The 15,585-nt window shown below is 35.3% G+C and overlaps 1 long non-coding RNA gene across 1 annotated transcript; it reads left to right on the top strand.

Annotated features, from left to right (window-relative positions):
* Nucleotides 1–13,621: 13,621 nt before the first annotated feature.
* LOC147524694 (uncharacterized) lies at nt 13,622–15,219 on the top strand. The gene is made up of 4 exons (XR_015220376.1): nt 13,622–13,978; nt 14,440–14,541; nt 14,630–14,694; nt 14,903–15,219. It is a non-coding gene; the product is annotated as an uncharacterized LOC147524694 (long non-coding RNA).
* Nucleotides 15,220–15,585: the final 366 nt, after the last annotated feature.

Here is a 15,585-nt window from a genome sequence, read left to right as displayed (position 1 = left end):
GTAGAAATCTTCTGGTGCATAAATAGACGTGCTTTTTGCAATGTTTAAGTCTTGGAGCATAAGTTTCTTCACCACAAATTGGATAAGCATAGTATCCCTTGATAGGACAACTGGCCAAATTGCCCAATGCTGGTCACTAATTGTCCATAACAAAACAACTTTTAAAACAAAGGACTCCTGTCTATAGGCATCATACATTTCAACACCTTTATCCCACAAAGTTCTCAAATCACTAATGTGTGGTGCAAGATACACATCAATGTTGTTACCCGGTTGTTCAAGACCAGGTATTAACATTGTTCATTGATCCGACCTTAAATATGCATTTTTATCCCCTTGTAATGAGTCAATTTAGTCAAATTATATGATCAATAATGTAGAAAACTCATATTCTAAATGTTTTTTTAGGATACAAGTCTATTCTGGACCAAATATCTCAAAAGACGTGTTCTAGAGCCAAAAGGAGCCTAAAAGTGACCTTATGGGACAACTGAGAAAAAGTGCCAAAATATTAACGGTCAAAATCAGCAGTCAAGGTCAAAGTCAACTGCCAAAGTAAACTTAAGGGTCCAAAAACTCAAAAGCTCAGGAAACACTCCGAGGCTTCAAGGACCTAGGACTCAACCCTTTGCAAGCCAATGGCTAAGCACAAAAGCCTCACAAGACCAAATGATCAAATTCCCAAAGACATGGGCTTGGGCCCAAAAAGGTTTGACCCTGTCCACCAAAAGAAGGCACAAGAAGCTTCTAGATTAAGTTGCTTGATGGATAAGATATGATGAGGGCAATTATGTACATCTATACACATATATAAGTATAGAGATGCCTACAAAATAAGGGAGCTAGTTAACTAATAGCTAGACTCTAGTAGGAGTAGGATATCATAATTTAGTTAACTGTTTTTATTTAATTTTATTTCATTGTTTTCCATTTTCATTACTTTAAAGCTTCAAGCTTTGTTGAATCTAGTTGGTTTTCGTCCATTCAAAGTGTTTAATCTTGTTACTTATCAAAATAGTTCCTCAAAACAACTTCTTATTCATTCATTCAACACATCAAAGTTGGTTATACTCATTTGAATTAATCAAATGAGTATAACTTGCTAACCAAGCTACCATTTTCTTATCCTAATCTTCATGTTTTTACACATAAACCAACACTAGTCTTCATGTTTCAATCATAAACCCTCAATAACTAGTTCTCTACATCTTCATACACCAAAAGCCATACTAAAAACAAGTGAAAAGCAAAGAAAAGTTTGGGTTTTCTCCATCACACTTCTACTCACAAAAGATCTAAGATGAACAACTTCAAAACCCCAACTTACTTTCACTATATTATTGCTTCAAATGGCACCGTTGTCATGGATCTGTTGATATGAGAAGAAGGATGAATCAAAAAGGGGAGTAACTTTCTCTTTTCTTAATTCTTTTCAACTTGTTTTCCCTTATTTTCAAGTTTTCTTTGTTGTTGAATCTTACTGATCCATTTTTTTTATGATTTCAGGCAACACTCGGGGTTGAAGACAACTTCGTGAAGCAACAGGAGGAAGCCAGTCAAAAGTTACATAAACGAGGACCGCAACTGCCCGTGATCGACTTGCGCCTGCCCCGTGCGACCTACGACCCGCCCCCTCACTTTCCAACACCTGGACAAATCATTGGCTCAGATTGAAGTCCTTGTTCAGTATATTTCTATCCTTAGCCCATATTTGTTCAAATGTTAATGGTTTGAAACTAGTTAGATTTTCAATATTTAGTGTTCTTCAAAATCAAAAATATAAAAAAATACAAAAACAATAAAAATAAACTAAAAAAAATAAACTAAAGAAAATAAAAACAACTTAGTTTATTATCATTATTAGATAAAGTTTAGTTTTTTCTTAGAAAATATCATATTTTGCTTTTATCATTATTAATTATGGATAATTAAAAAAAATTTGGATAATATCAACTTAGGCTTAAAATAGGAAGTAATTGTCTTTTGGTTAAAGTTTGACAAACTTACCAGGTGTTGGATATTTGATCAACTTGGGGATTAAAGATTCAATCTTTGACAATTCTTGTTATTTTTTCATAATCACATAGTTAATAGTTAAATCATGATTAGTTAAGAATTTTAAGTTAGTTACCTTTTGCTTTACATTTCTGTTTATTGAGCCCACGAAGGTAAATTTGTAAACCTATTGGTTTTTCCACCATTCCAACCCAAAATGTGGGTTTAGTTTAGAAATTTTGTAACCGAAAAAAAACGTAAAGCTCGAACGGTGGGTTTGACATATCAAGACACCCAACACTTAGTTAAACCCTACCATGTCATCTCCATCCCCAAGTACGTGTACGCACACTTGGGAGGTAATCTCTTAACCTCCTCACAACTCCCAGTCAGAGGATATTTGGTTGTTTACAAAAGTGTTTATGACTATTTAGTACCACGCACTTTCATTTTTTTTCCTAAATGGTACCTATACTTTGTTTCTCGCCTATTTGTACCATGAACTCTTAATTTGGTTCAATTTAGTACCTCCACCTATTTTCCATCCCAATTCGTCAAATTTGTCTAATGGAGACCTCACGTGTTTAACCACGTGCCAACGTAAGGATGATAAGTTTTGGTCTGTCAAGTAAGGATGATACATAGAATATATCATCCTTACTTTGACAGACTACAACTAACAGTAAGAATGGTGAGAACCAAGTGATAATGGGGCTCAACAGGATGCTATATAGTATGTATCACCCAAAAAATGGTATGCTACATAGTATGTATCATCCTTACTTTGGCAGACCAAAACTTTGAGTAAGAATGGTGAGAACCAAGTGATAATGGGGCTCAACTGGATGCTATATAGTATGTATCATCCAGAAAATTGTATGCTACATAGTATGTATCATCCTTACTTTGGTAGACCAAAACTTCCAGTAAGAATTGTGAGAACCAAGTGATAATGAGGCTCAACAGGATGCTATATAGTATGTATCATCCAGAAAATGGTATGCTACATAGTATGTATCATCTTTACTTTGGCACGTGGTTAAACACGTGAGGTCCCTGTTAGACAAATTTGACGAATTGGGATGGAAAATAGACGGAGGTACTAAATTGAACCAAATTAAGAGTTCGTGGTACTAATAGGCGAGAAACAAAGTACAAGTGCCATTTAGGAAAAAAAAAATGAAAGTACGTGGTACTAAATAGTCATAAACTCTTTACAAAAGCATGCTTGCGTGACTCCATGTTAAAATTTAGTATTGTATTTACTTTACATGCTTAAGTCTAAACCCAGGCCATAACAAACAACAAGTGGGATTAATCCCCACTTTAGTTAACGGACGTTGCGTGATTCAAATGCTACATTGACTAAACAAAATTTTAAAATCAACCAAGCAGAGCCAATCTAGTCACGTCCACATGACAAACACTTAGTGAAGTTTTAGAACAATGGTGTGTTAATTCAAAGAGTTTGTTTAGAAGTGAGGTTCATCCTAAATTGTTTAGAGTTTGAGTGTTGGAGTTGTGAAGAAGAAAGGTAGACTCTTAGTATAGATTAGATTGGTTTTAAGCTAATGAAAACATAAAAGCTTTAGTTGTTGGTATTGAAATGAAATAAAAACATTAAAAGAAAGATTGATTGAAGATTGAAATAAGAACAAGTAGATAAGATTGAAGATTGAAATAAGAACAAAGGAAAATAACAAGTTTTAATTAAAAGGAAATGAAGAACAATAAAGTAAAAGCTTGAATTGAAAAACTAGACAATAAATTAAATAAAACAAATGGTTTGGATCCTAAGACAATGGATGCTTTCTCTCTCCCCTACTTTTAGATTATATACCCCTACTTTTACCTTTATAGATTTGCCCTTCTCCATTACAAATGAGACACCTCACACCTCACACTTCACTTTTGTTTTTGCTTTTTGATTTCTTCATGACCAAGGTAGGTTTTAGGAGAATGTCATATTTTGAGATAAGGGTCTCCATCTCTGGCCTTCTCAGTTGAAGGCTTTGACTTTTGATCTTGACCTTTGACTTTGACTTTTTCAGCACTTTTCCATAGCAGCTTCTGGTCTTCATAATAAGCATGATTAAGGCTCTTTTGGTGCTAAGATGCAGCTTTTATGATAAGTGGTCTGAAATACTCCAAAATCTGAAAAATGCAATAAAAACTATGAGTTATCTTTTCGTTAAGCGTAAGAAAGGTTGTAATGCAGTAATATAAGGATAATAAAACACACATTTGGGAGCTGATCACCACCCCCAAACAGCACCATGCTTGTCTTCAAGTAAGGATGAGAGAAAAAACTAAGATCATAAATGAGTGATTCATTATAAGTTATACTAATCTCATTTCGCAGAGTGCGATTGCATTGAGCATATGCAACAAGGCCTTAAACCATTAGGAATTCCCTAGTGGATGAGCTTTAAGCCTCATGAGAGTTTTCCAGTGAAGGTACTCACAAACTTCTTCTATTTAGTACAAAGGGTTTTACTTCCTTATTTATTCTCAGAAGTTCATACATCTCATTAGCGGTGAATAAGGACAAGCTCCTTTGAACTTAGAATAACATATGTACAGTAATTTAATCATCTAAAGATAAATGTACAAAACATAAGAAATGAAATGCAAAAGCAGAGTTATTTCCGAGGCTTTTAAAGAGCGTCCTTAAGGTGGGTGCTCACAGGGATATCTTGCAATCACAACTCTCTGATAGATTCACTCAAGGTTCATTCTCTCAAGTGCAGTATGCACTTATATTCCTTGCATACTCAAATGACGTCCAAAGAAATCGGGGTCGATTGATCATGCTTGCCACTTACTATCACACCATCCTATTCATAATCAATCTAGAGGTCTTTTGTTAGGAGTTATGGGGCTAGGGTGTTGGTTTAGAAAGAAAAAGGAAGGGAAAACAAAATCTGATAAGTCGAGAACTGGGTCTTCATGATACTTGTAACCAGAGAAGAACCTCATTTTGTTCTTTTGCTTCTGAATTGTGATACATTCTTTTAACCTTTTGGCTTTGTGACTCCATATGATTTTGAATTTTTAGGAGTTCTAGCTTTTTTTTTTTTTTTTTTGTTTATGATATTGTCTCCTTTTGATTTTTAAACTTTTGGGAGATTCAATTTTTGACTCCATTGATTTTTTTGGAGTTTTAGTTTTTGATAGGTCTTTCTTTTCTTCTCTTCTCTTTCTTTTCTTTTCTTTTTGAAGCAATTAACTGTTTTATTTTTGTACAAGGTCTTCTCTTCTTTTTTTTTATATCCATCCAGTTCTCAACTCGTCAACTGGATAAGCTTTTTATTGTGTGTTGTAACGGGTTAGGAATTTTTGGTGAAGAATAAAAAGGCTTTTAGAAAAGGGTAAAGGCTCAAGAAGGGTAACTAGAGGAAAACTATCTTTTTAGGTTTTATAAGTGCTCAAAAAGTTAATTTTAACCCTTGGTTATACCTCTTGTTTAGCCATCTTAGTGGACTAATAGTGCTTGTAAGTCATGTTTTAGAGTAAATGGGCAAAATGGAGCAATTCAGAGCATTAAGGATCACATGGGAAGCCCGTGGACAATCATGGAGAATGCTAAGGAATTGAAGCTATGAAAGATGTAACTTGGACCTGTTTTAAAGCCTACTTGGAAGCCTAAGGCTAAAGGATTCGTTGTTTGGACCAAAGCTCACAAAAGAGGAAAGAAGGATGGAGCAAAAGAGGAAAAACAGACTCTTACGTCTAAGACGCAAGGCCCGTGCGTCCAGATGCGACTCTTGCGTCTGTGATGCAAGGCTCGTGTATCTAGACGCATGAACCGACACTGTAGCCCACCTCTTTTACTATTTTGGAAACGAAGTTGGACTCTGAAAGAAGTTAAGTTGTAATAGGAAACAAGCCACCTCTTTCTAGAACTCATTGTAACCCCTATAAATAGAGGACCTAAGTGCCTCATGAAACTCGCAAATTCACTTACATTCTTGTCTCCTTTAATAATAAAATATTCGGTTTTCACTAGTCAAGTCTTAATAAATTAGTCTTTCTAGTCTTATGATCTTCGACTCTTCTTCTTCTCGTTCCTCGTGTTCTTCCTTCTTTATGGAAGGCTAATCTTCTCCTTCAAGGGAAAAGATGAAGTTGGTGCCTAAGGTTTGATTCTACTGGTTCTTGGTGTTCTCCAATCAGGTTAGTTTTTTTATGTTTTTAGTTATTAGTTCCATTGCCCACACCAGGGGATGGAAGTATTGAATAGGGTTTATGTTTTGCAATAATAATATCATGCTAGTATTCTTTACTTTTCTTCTAGTAGTGTAGTTTTTTAGAGTTAGGGAAGTATTATTTGTGTTGCCCTAGAAGGGGTAGCTCAGGGAGTGGCTGCCTATGGGAAGTATTCTTTGTGTTTGCCTTAAGTGGTGATTCATTAAATGGCCACCCTATTAAGAAGTACTCCTTGATGTTGCTCCCGATAATACATTGAATGGCTGCCCGAGTTTACATAAAAGGAAAGAATATATTAATAGCATAAACATAGGAACAACCTTAAGTAGAGTTATTCGTTAACGATGTTTCGTCCAAGAGGGCATCAGCACTTGCTCAATTGCTTAATTGTAGTATACTTGTGAGAACAACCATGAAGTAGAAGGTCACAGATTAAAGGTATCGGTGGATTATAATCTCTTGAATTCCCTCTCTTATAAATTCTCAATAGTTTAGTTTAGTTTAGTTTAGTTAAGCAATTCACAATATCTATAATCACAGGGTGTGTTTCTTATCTAGCAAACTTCTAGTGGGAAAATATAAGATTTGCCAGTATTTTCCCATTATATATTTGCCAGGCAAATTTATAGTGGGAAAATTTCAGTTTGCGAGTGTTTGTTTGCAAAAATTTATAGTGGGAAAATATAAGATTTGTCAGTTTTGCTAGTGTTTGTTTACATGGTTTTTCTCCAATGGCAAATGATATTTCAACTTTTTAGAGATAGTTTTTTTTTTTTTTTTTTTTTCAAACTCAATGAACTATAACAAAAAATAAAATTAAATACAATTAAATACAATACAACTCAACTTTAATAGTATCCATAAGATGTCTTCTCAAATAACCATAAAATAAAGTGAGAGTGCAATGAACCATAACAACTATTATTATCCAAAGACATATAAAATGTCATTGTGCCTTGGAAAAATTATATTTTTGTACTTTCCCATACTTGGATTCCTTGATATTGCTTGATCCCAAACATCGTTGTTAGCTATGATTTTTCTGTTCTTCAGAACTCCATTCAAACCCTTCTTGCATAGTTACATTAGCAATATCGCGTGCTACCCATCGTAAGGCCTTCATTCGTTGAGTTACATGTCTAATAGTCAAGTCGATACCAAATGTAAATGTGTTTTGGAGTGTTTCCCTTGCACGCTCTTTTGATATTGGAAGAAATACATTCTCATTCTTATGACCTAGAAGTAGCTCACTATGGAATGTATCGATAAAAACACTGTCCATCGCATTTGTCCATTTGCATGCCATATCTAATTAATAAGCATACAAGTCGAGTTAATATACATAAGCATACAAATCAATCATAGCCGCTGCTTCAATAATTCCATATGAAGAATCACACACACACACAAATGATACGAATGCAAAAGCAACCAAAAGAGACTGATAATTATAGACAAGAGGAAGATGAAATGTAATTTTGTTTGTGAATAAACAAACTAAAGCAGTAGTACCTGAAAGAAGAAGTAATGCCTACCAAGGATATGATTATAGCAGAAGAACTAGATTGGGGCTAAAAGAAATTGACTCGGAAAATTAGCAAAGAAGAGCACGACCCTTTGCAGAAAAACAGGAGCAACTCAACAAACAAGTAGACTAAAGAAATCGTCAAAAGTTTCACTTCACAAAATACCCTTTCATAGATGCTAGTTTGTAATACCCCAAACAGGAAGGGAGGAAAAGAAGGGGGGATCTGGAACACTTTACATGTTTGTAAACAATAAAATCCCACCAAAAAACCATGTACCTTCAAACCCTTGTTTGTATATATCACATAAAACAAGTTAGATGACACATGTGATTGATTAAAAAACAAGACCTTCACTTAGACGGACTTGGATCACACTCCTTGTCCAAAAGGGAAATGCATTTATATGTCTCTCAAGATAAATCAAGCTACGATCACATTCATTTGTAAACTCAAAAAGCTACTTTTATGCAGAGTTGACATTTGGATGATTTTTTAAGTAAATAAATAACACAATCTTTGAAGATATTGAATCTTTATATTGCTTAGCAGTATTACTATGTTCATGCTTGAATTTTCTGTGGTAAAAAATGTGTGTTTGTATTGATTGTGTGAATTAGTCTATTCACATTTGGATTTCCATATTTCTAGGATGCTACAGGAGACACTATTGAACACAATGAAGATGAAGGAAAAGATCGTACCCTAGAGGCATAACCACAACTCAAAGTGCAGAAAAATTGCATACATGACTAAATTATAGAATAAACCTGTATACTTTATCTAAACTGGCCTATAAATACGAGATCTTATGAATGTGTTCTTGTCACAGAAAATAGCATGTCTATTATTTTACACACAGCAGCACCAGCAGCACACTAAATCAGCACACACATACACACACTACACAGCAGCACCAACAACATCGATCACAAACACTAAATCAGCACCACAGCAGTAGCAACATCAAAGACAAAGACAGCAGAAAGAAGAATATCGCAAAGACCAAAGTAGCACCAAAGCACTAAGCAGAACATCACACCACCACCACTCCACCACAACTCCACCACACACACCACCTACACCAGCCCACTACACGCACACAGAGACTCAACAAGCACACACAATAAAATATCCAAAAGTAACAACAATACCACTTAACAATAATATATTGGTCCACCACTTAACAACAATGCCACAAAAGCATATAGTTCAAACATAGAAATAAACCTAAAAACAATGTGGCATCAACGCCCTGCTTGTTTTAGCCTCCTAAACAACCATGAAACCTTGATATCCTCTTTATGGCCCAAGAAGACCTTAATAAGCCTATCATTCTCGACCAGTCAAGCGACCTTAAGAAAAGCTTAAGATTCATATCAGGAAGAGATTGCAAAGCATCCTTCAATAAATCTATTTGGTCTACTTCTTCTTCTCGTGGTTCAGATTTAAGGGCCTCGGCAATTTTCGCCACCGCTTCAGTTAACACCTTAAACAAAGGGGGTTCAAGTATATCCTCAAAGAATCGAGACTTCCTAGTCTTCTTAGCAGTAGGTGTAGTGCTTCTAGGACCACTCTCGGTTTGAGAAGTATCCCCACTAGCATCTGAGGGAGCACCAAAAGCTGAGGACTCACCAGCATCAGAATCGTCACCCCTATCTCCTTGGGTTTGCCTAAAATCATCTAAACAAGAAGTTGAAACAAAAAGTTAATTTCAAAACTAGTTAGACACACAAAATTCAACTCTATTTACATCTAATCAACTTACCTCCATCCACCATGTCATCATCGAACCCACTATTGCCCCCTTCTCCAGTTGCATAATCATTTCCAAAAATGAGATAACATTCGTCATCCCACAATATACCAATTAATATGACATCTAAAACCAAATCCTAATAAAAAAAAATGAGATTATTTTATTACCTTTACATAACTCTCCCATGCATTCTCATCTGCATCAATTCTCTTGGTCTCTTTGTTGAAAGACAAACCAAACCCACTAGCCTCAACTGCATGTTTCGCAACTTGCCAAGCAAGTCTCATTGTTTTCAACCTCGACCTGACATTGTCTGAAACCAAATTCATTCCAAGTCATGTATTGATCTCATCAGCAGTACGTTTCAAGCTCTCTTTCCTCCACCCATTACCTGCCATCTTGCCCCCAGTAGCTAACTCCTCTAACAACACCTCTATCAAGATGGATTCCATGTTGGGATACCATCTAATTTGGGGTGATCTTGTTTTCACAACTTCTTTCTGGTTTCCAGCCATACCTAGTTTGAAGCAATGACCAACAAAGAACATAGCATAGTAACATATCACGGTAACAAATAAGAAAGATTGCATATGAATAAAACATTATAAGTAGTTGAAACATAATAGTGTCTATTACAAACACACTCTAATAAAATCATAAGTCTACTACAAAAACATCACTCATATAATCATAATATCTATTACATCACTCGTTATCCTCCCACATTGCAATTGACAACTCATCCCTAAAATTAGTCCACCCAGTGCTTGGTTGCATATCAATATTCATATTTGGAGCATTCAGAAAGTTGTCAACCTCTTCCTCATCATCAGTGAGCTCCTCGTCACTTAATGTATTATCAGGATCTTCTTCTCGCAAGAAGTTGTGTAATGCACAACAGGCAAGGATAACCTTTGTGTGTGTTTTGACATCGTGGAAAACTGAATGCCTTAGATAGGCAAATCACTTTTTCAAGAGACCGATTGTCCTTTCAACAATAGTATGCAAAGATGAATGATGAAAGTTATATTGTTCTTTATGATTTTGAGGTTGAACTTCACCTATCTCTCTAAGATGGTACCGTACACCACGGTAATGCATGAGGAACCCTGGCACTAAAGCAAATCCAGCATCCGCAAGATAGTACTTGCCATTTGAAACAATAAGCTTATGCCCTGGACGAGCCACAACACTCCTCAACAACCATCCATTGTGTGTCGATCCCTCCTACCCTGCTAGCACGAAGGTGAACCTCATGTCAAATGTGCAAGCTACTAACACATTTTGGGTCACAACACCTTTCTTGTTATGATACCTAGTGATAAAACATAAAAGATAATTTACCTACGAAATGAACGATGAAACTCAAAACGTAAGTAAACTAAAACTTAATATGAGTCTAGATTTATCAAAGATTTCTACTCTCAATCCTAAGAGATATAGTGGAGTAGATGATTCGTTCCACTCCTAGTCCTTCCGCATGCTGTGTTTTCTAGTCTAATTACTCTACTCTAAGTCTAATGAGAGAATTACGAAATGGCAACTAAACTACAATGCAACTACCCACAAGATGCAACTAATCGACTATTAGAATAACAATGGCAACTCACGTCGATTCTATGATAAGGAGTTGGGGGGATTGATTCCACCTTAACTTCGACTTAAACCTACTAACAACTTAATCGTAAGTAATCCGAATTGAATCGCTCCGGAGAACAACTGGTTACTCCTAATCCCTAATTACACATGGCATTTCTACCAATTCATAACTAGCATGTGAACGATTACACCCATTCTCATGGTGAACTAATCATTTCTAGAGTGGAAAAGGAAAATTACGGCGACTACGATAATCGGGATCAAGCTTTCATCAAGGCTTCTCAACCCCTCAAATGGAGGTTTAGCCGAGAATCATCACGCTTATCATTCCCAATGGAATTCAAACATGACATGATATAAAGATTTGAACTTTACTTGTTTAAACTCAATTCAAAACTACTCATGCAATAATTGAATTAAACTAATACTGACAAATAATTGAATCTACGAATTGAAACTAAACAATCAATGGAAATGAAAGTAGATTATGGAGAACACTATTTTATTAATCTAATGAATAATAAAATAATGATTCAAATACTAAATTAATAATCTAACTAATATAGGTCTAACTATCTACGTAATAAGGGAATTTAGATCTAAACAATTGTAAATGACAAGAATTGAAATTGACAAATAGCTATTTTATTTATCAAACTAATTAAGAATAATGATTCTAAGAGTTTAATCTAAAACAAGAATTGAATTGAAGTTAAACTAAATTAAACACAATTAAATCTAGATCTAGAATTATCTATATTTTTAGGTCTAATTAGCTACCATTAACAAAGAGCTAAGCTTTGGTTTTTATATGTTCAGATCCAAAAATCGTGCATGGGCTTGGATCCATGTTTTGGGCCAGAGAATCAGGCCCAAAACCCAATTCTTTCAGTCCAAAAAGGCCTCTTCAGCTGCAGTTGGCTTCAACAGACTTTTCGTCAACTTTTGCTCCTCTGATTAGATCAAGGCTTAGACCATTGGAAAGCTCTTTCCGAGCCGGTCGTTTTGACATAAGGTAGGCCCCATTCCGAGGTTTGAGTCCAAAGATACGGCCTTCGAAGTTTCACGATTTTTGTGTTGTGTTTACGCCAGCGTCAACTTTTCAGCTTTTTGACCGGGCTTTAGAAAGGCTTTGTCTTCTTGAATCTTGGCCTTTAATCACAGAACTCCTTAGCAACCAACCTTTGCTCCTTTATCTCGCTAAAGTGGCTCATTTCTGCACATAATGGACTTTGAAGCCTGAAATGCATAAAAACACGTAATCAGTATTAACTCTTAATTATTACTCACATAATTGGTCTAAAAGTATGACTGTTACAGGGTTAAAACTATAGTTTTGGGCTCTTATCAAACCACCCCCAAACAGCATTTTGCTTGTCCTCAAGCAAAGATGAGAAATTAGAATAAGTGACCAAAAATGGAGTTTTATCTACTCTCGTTTTCGAAAGTCGCGATTGCAATGATATATGCAACAAGGCCTTTAAACCACTAGGAATTCCCTAGTGAACGAAGTTATAGCCTCGTGAGAGTTTTCCAATGAAGGTACTCACAAACTTCATCTATACTACAACGACTAAGAAATAAAACTATTGTTTTCTTATTCATGCTCTAAATTAAATATACCTCTCACTAGCAATGCATATAGAGTAGTCAAGTCGAAACCTAAGCTAATATATGCATAATAACCAATCATCTACAATAAACATATATACAATGAGTAATACTATGAAATGCCTAGCAGGGTTCGTTTTCTGAAACTTCGGGATAGCCCTTAAGTAGGTTCTCACAATAATAGTCAAGATACAACACTCGATTTTTCCACTCAAGTTTTGCTACTCCGAACAGGTGCGTGGGCACACTTTACCTTACAATCTCAATGACAACAAGGAGTTCGGAGTCGATCAAACACATCTGCCACTTACTATCACACTAACCTATTCCTAATTGAGCTAGAGGTCTTTATTAGGTGTTCATGGGATTAGGAGATGGTTTAAGAAGGAAGGAAATGGATATTCAAAAAGGACAAGTCTAAGATAATAGAGTATTCATATTATGTAACTAGAGAAAACCTTGTTATTTACTTTTGCTTCTACACTTTATTTTCATCCTTAGCTATATATATATATAGCTAACACATCTGCCACTTACTATCACACTAACCTATTCCTAATTGAGCTAGAGGTCTTTATTAGGTGTTGCGGGGATTAGGAGATGGTTTAAGAAGGAAGGAAATGGATATTCAAAAAGGACAAGTCTAAGATAATAGAGTCTTCATATTATGTAACTAGAGAAAACCTTGTTATTTACTTTTGCTTCTACACTTTATTTTCATCCTTAGCTATATATATATATATATATATATATATATATCGGTTTGTCTAGAGTGCCACTTTTATAGTGACACCCTTATCTCACACTTCTTCTGGTCCCTCAGATCTGTTCATGAGATCACCAGATCTAGTTCGAAATAAAAATTGCGAAATTTCAAAATTTCAAACTATTTCAAAAACTAAAAAACGAAAAACACGAAATTCTCACTAAAACCCAATTCCATCGCTCTAGAGAGAGTTCTCTTGACGCCATTAACGACCACCTGAGCTCTCTTGACAGCACTCAACCAACGACCAAACCCCACCGAAACCGCTCGGTTTTAATCCCAAAAAAAAAAACCCAACATTATGGTATAGCCAAAACTCGATTTCCCCACTCCTCACAAATCGTGATTTGACTCCATTACAGCCTTTCACTCTCTCTCGAGTTCCAATTAAGGTATGCTTCCATTAAAGCAATTAAGGTATGCTTTGTGATTATAAGTGTTTGTATATTTCTCAGAGCAAAATTAAGCAAGTGTGGTTCTCGAATTTCAACTCATTGACGTCTGAGGAGCTAGGTAAATTTTATCCCTTGACCATTTATTAGGTTGTTTTTAGTATACATTCACTTAATACTGTTTGTTTGGTGTCCCCAATATTGATTTACAGACACACACACTGAATTTATGAGTTTAACCACATTTGCCCCAAAGTTGTGACATGTTTAACCTTGTGGAAGAGTAAAAAGAAAAAATGTATGAGGTAAAAGACTTGTAAATTGTAACGAGACATACGAAAATATAATGCGACGATGAAGTAAGAAGCATGGAAAACATAGAGGGATAGTGACATGGTATCACTGTCACCATACCAAAGTTCTACCAATTAAAGTTGTGTCTCAAACATTTGTTACTAAAGTCTTATTAGTTTATTTTGATTCTTTGGTAAGTAGTATTTGAGAATTGAGATACATAGATGAGCTTCAGAACCTTGCTTTTATTATTTTAACTTGCTTTAATTGTTTTCCATATTGATGTAGATGCCTATTTGAAAGATGCAAAAGAGCAACTGAATGCGGTTGAGGCTAAAAACGCAAAGATTTCTGATGATATAAAGGTTCTTAGAAGTACTTATGTTGAAGGTAGTTGGTTGTTCTGGTGTTAGTGAGTTCGCGCACATGCTAGTAGTCTAGGTCTACAGGGACTTAATTAATGTTTTCGTTTATGCAGATACTATTCAATTGGAGAGAGATTATGAAGGTTTAAGCTGTACACTGAAGCTTCTCGAATCACAGGTTAAGATCTTATTTGCTAAATATCATCTTTCAGTTTATTTTGCAGTGAAATCCACAACAGTAAAAATATATGATAGACACATTTGATGCATGCATTGATCTCAATAATATGTGTTAATAATGTTATATCAATAGACAATTTTAGACTCCTTAGAAAAATAAGCTTGTGAGAATTGATATCATTATTTCTTTACCTAATTTTTTGTAGGGTTTGGACAAGTTACAGTTAGGGACAAGTGCTGAATGATGTACATTGTCAACTGGGAGTGTGGTTAATCAACACGGAGACTATAAGTTTGAGGTCTGTAATTTCATAATAATATTTCCTTATACAGTATTTCTTCTTTCAGTCTGATCGAGTTTGTAAGCATGGATCGGATATAAAAATGATCAAGTGAAGTTTAAGAAGAAAGAAGAAGAAGAAGAAGAAGAAGAAGAAGAGGGAAGAAAAAGAAGAGAGACTAGTAAAGGAGAGTGCAAGGATTAATTATCGTATGTTGCATCTATCTAGCAGTTATATTTACAGAGTAGTCTTAGTTACGTCCACTATTCCACTACGTACTACACCCACATGCATTATGATTATCTAACACTTTAGAAATCCAACATGGGTGAGATATACAGCCAGCAGTCCGTTTATGACTTTATATTTCTAGTGTTCTTACCTTCCATTTTTCTAGGAGCCGTAACTAAAACATTTCTTGAAGCTTTAAGACAGCAAAGTACAACACCACAGCACGAATATGTCAGCTTAAACTTTATAGACAGAGCCAGGAATTTGGGTTAGGGGGCAAGGTATATGAGGGGCAGTAGTACACTATCCTCAAAAAATTTGGAGGGGCGAGCCTTATACATTAAGAAAATTTTCCACTGATTGTAGTGTAATTTAAT

Source organism: Coptis chinensis, chromosome 1 (genome assembly GCF_015680905.1).
Source record: "Coptis chinensis isolate HL-2020 chromosome 1, ASM1568090v1, whole genome shotgun sequence".
Taxonomy (NCBI): domain Eukaryota; kingdom Viridiplantae; phylum Streptophyta; class Magnoliopsida; order Ranunculales; family Ranunculaceae; genus Coptis; species Coptis chinensis.
Note: the sequence above shows the minus strand (reverse complement) of the source record. Positions and strands in the feature narration are given on the sequence as shown.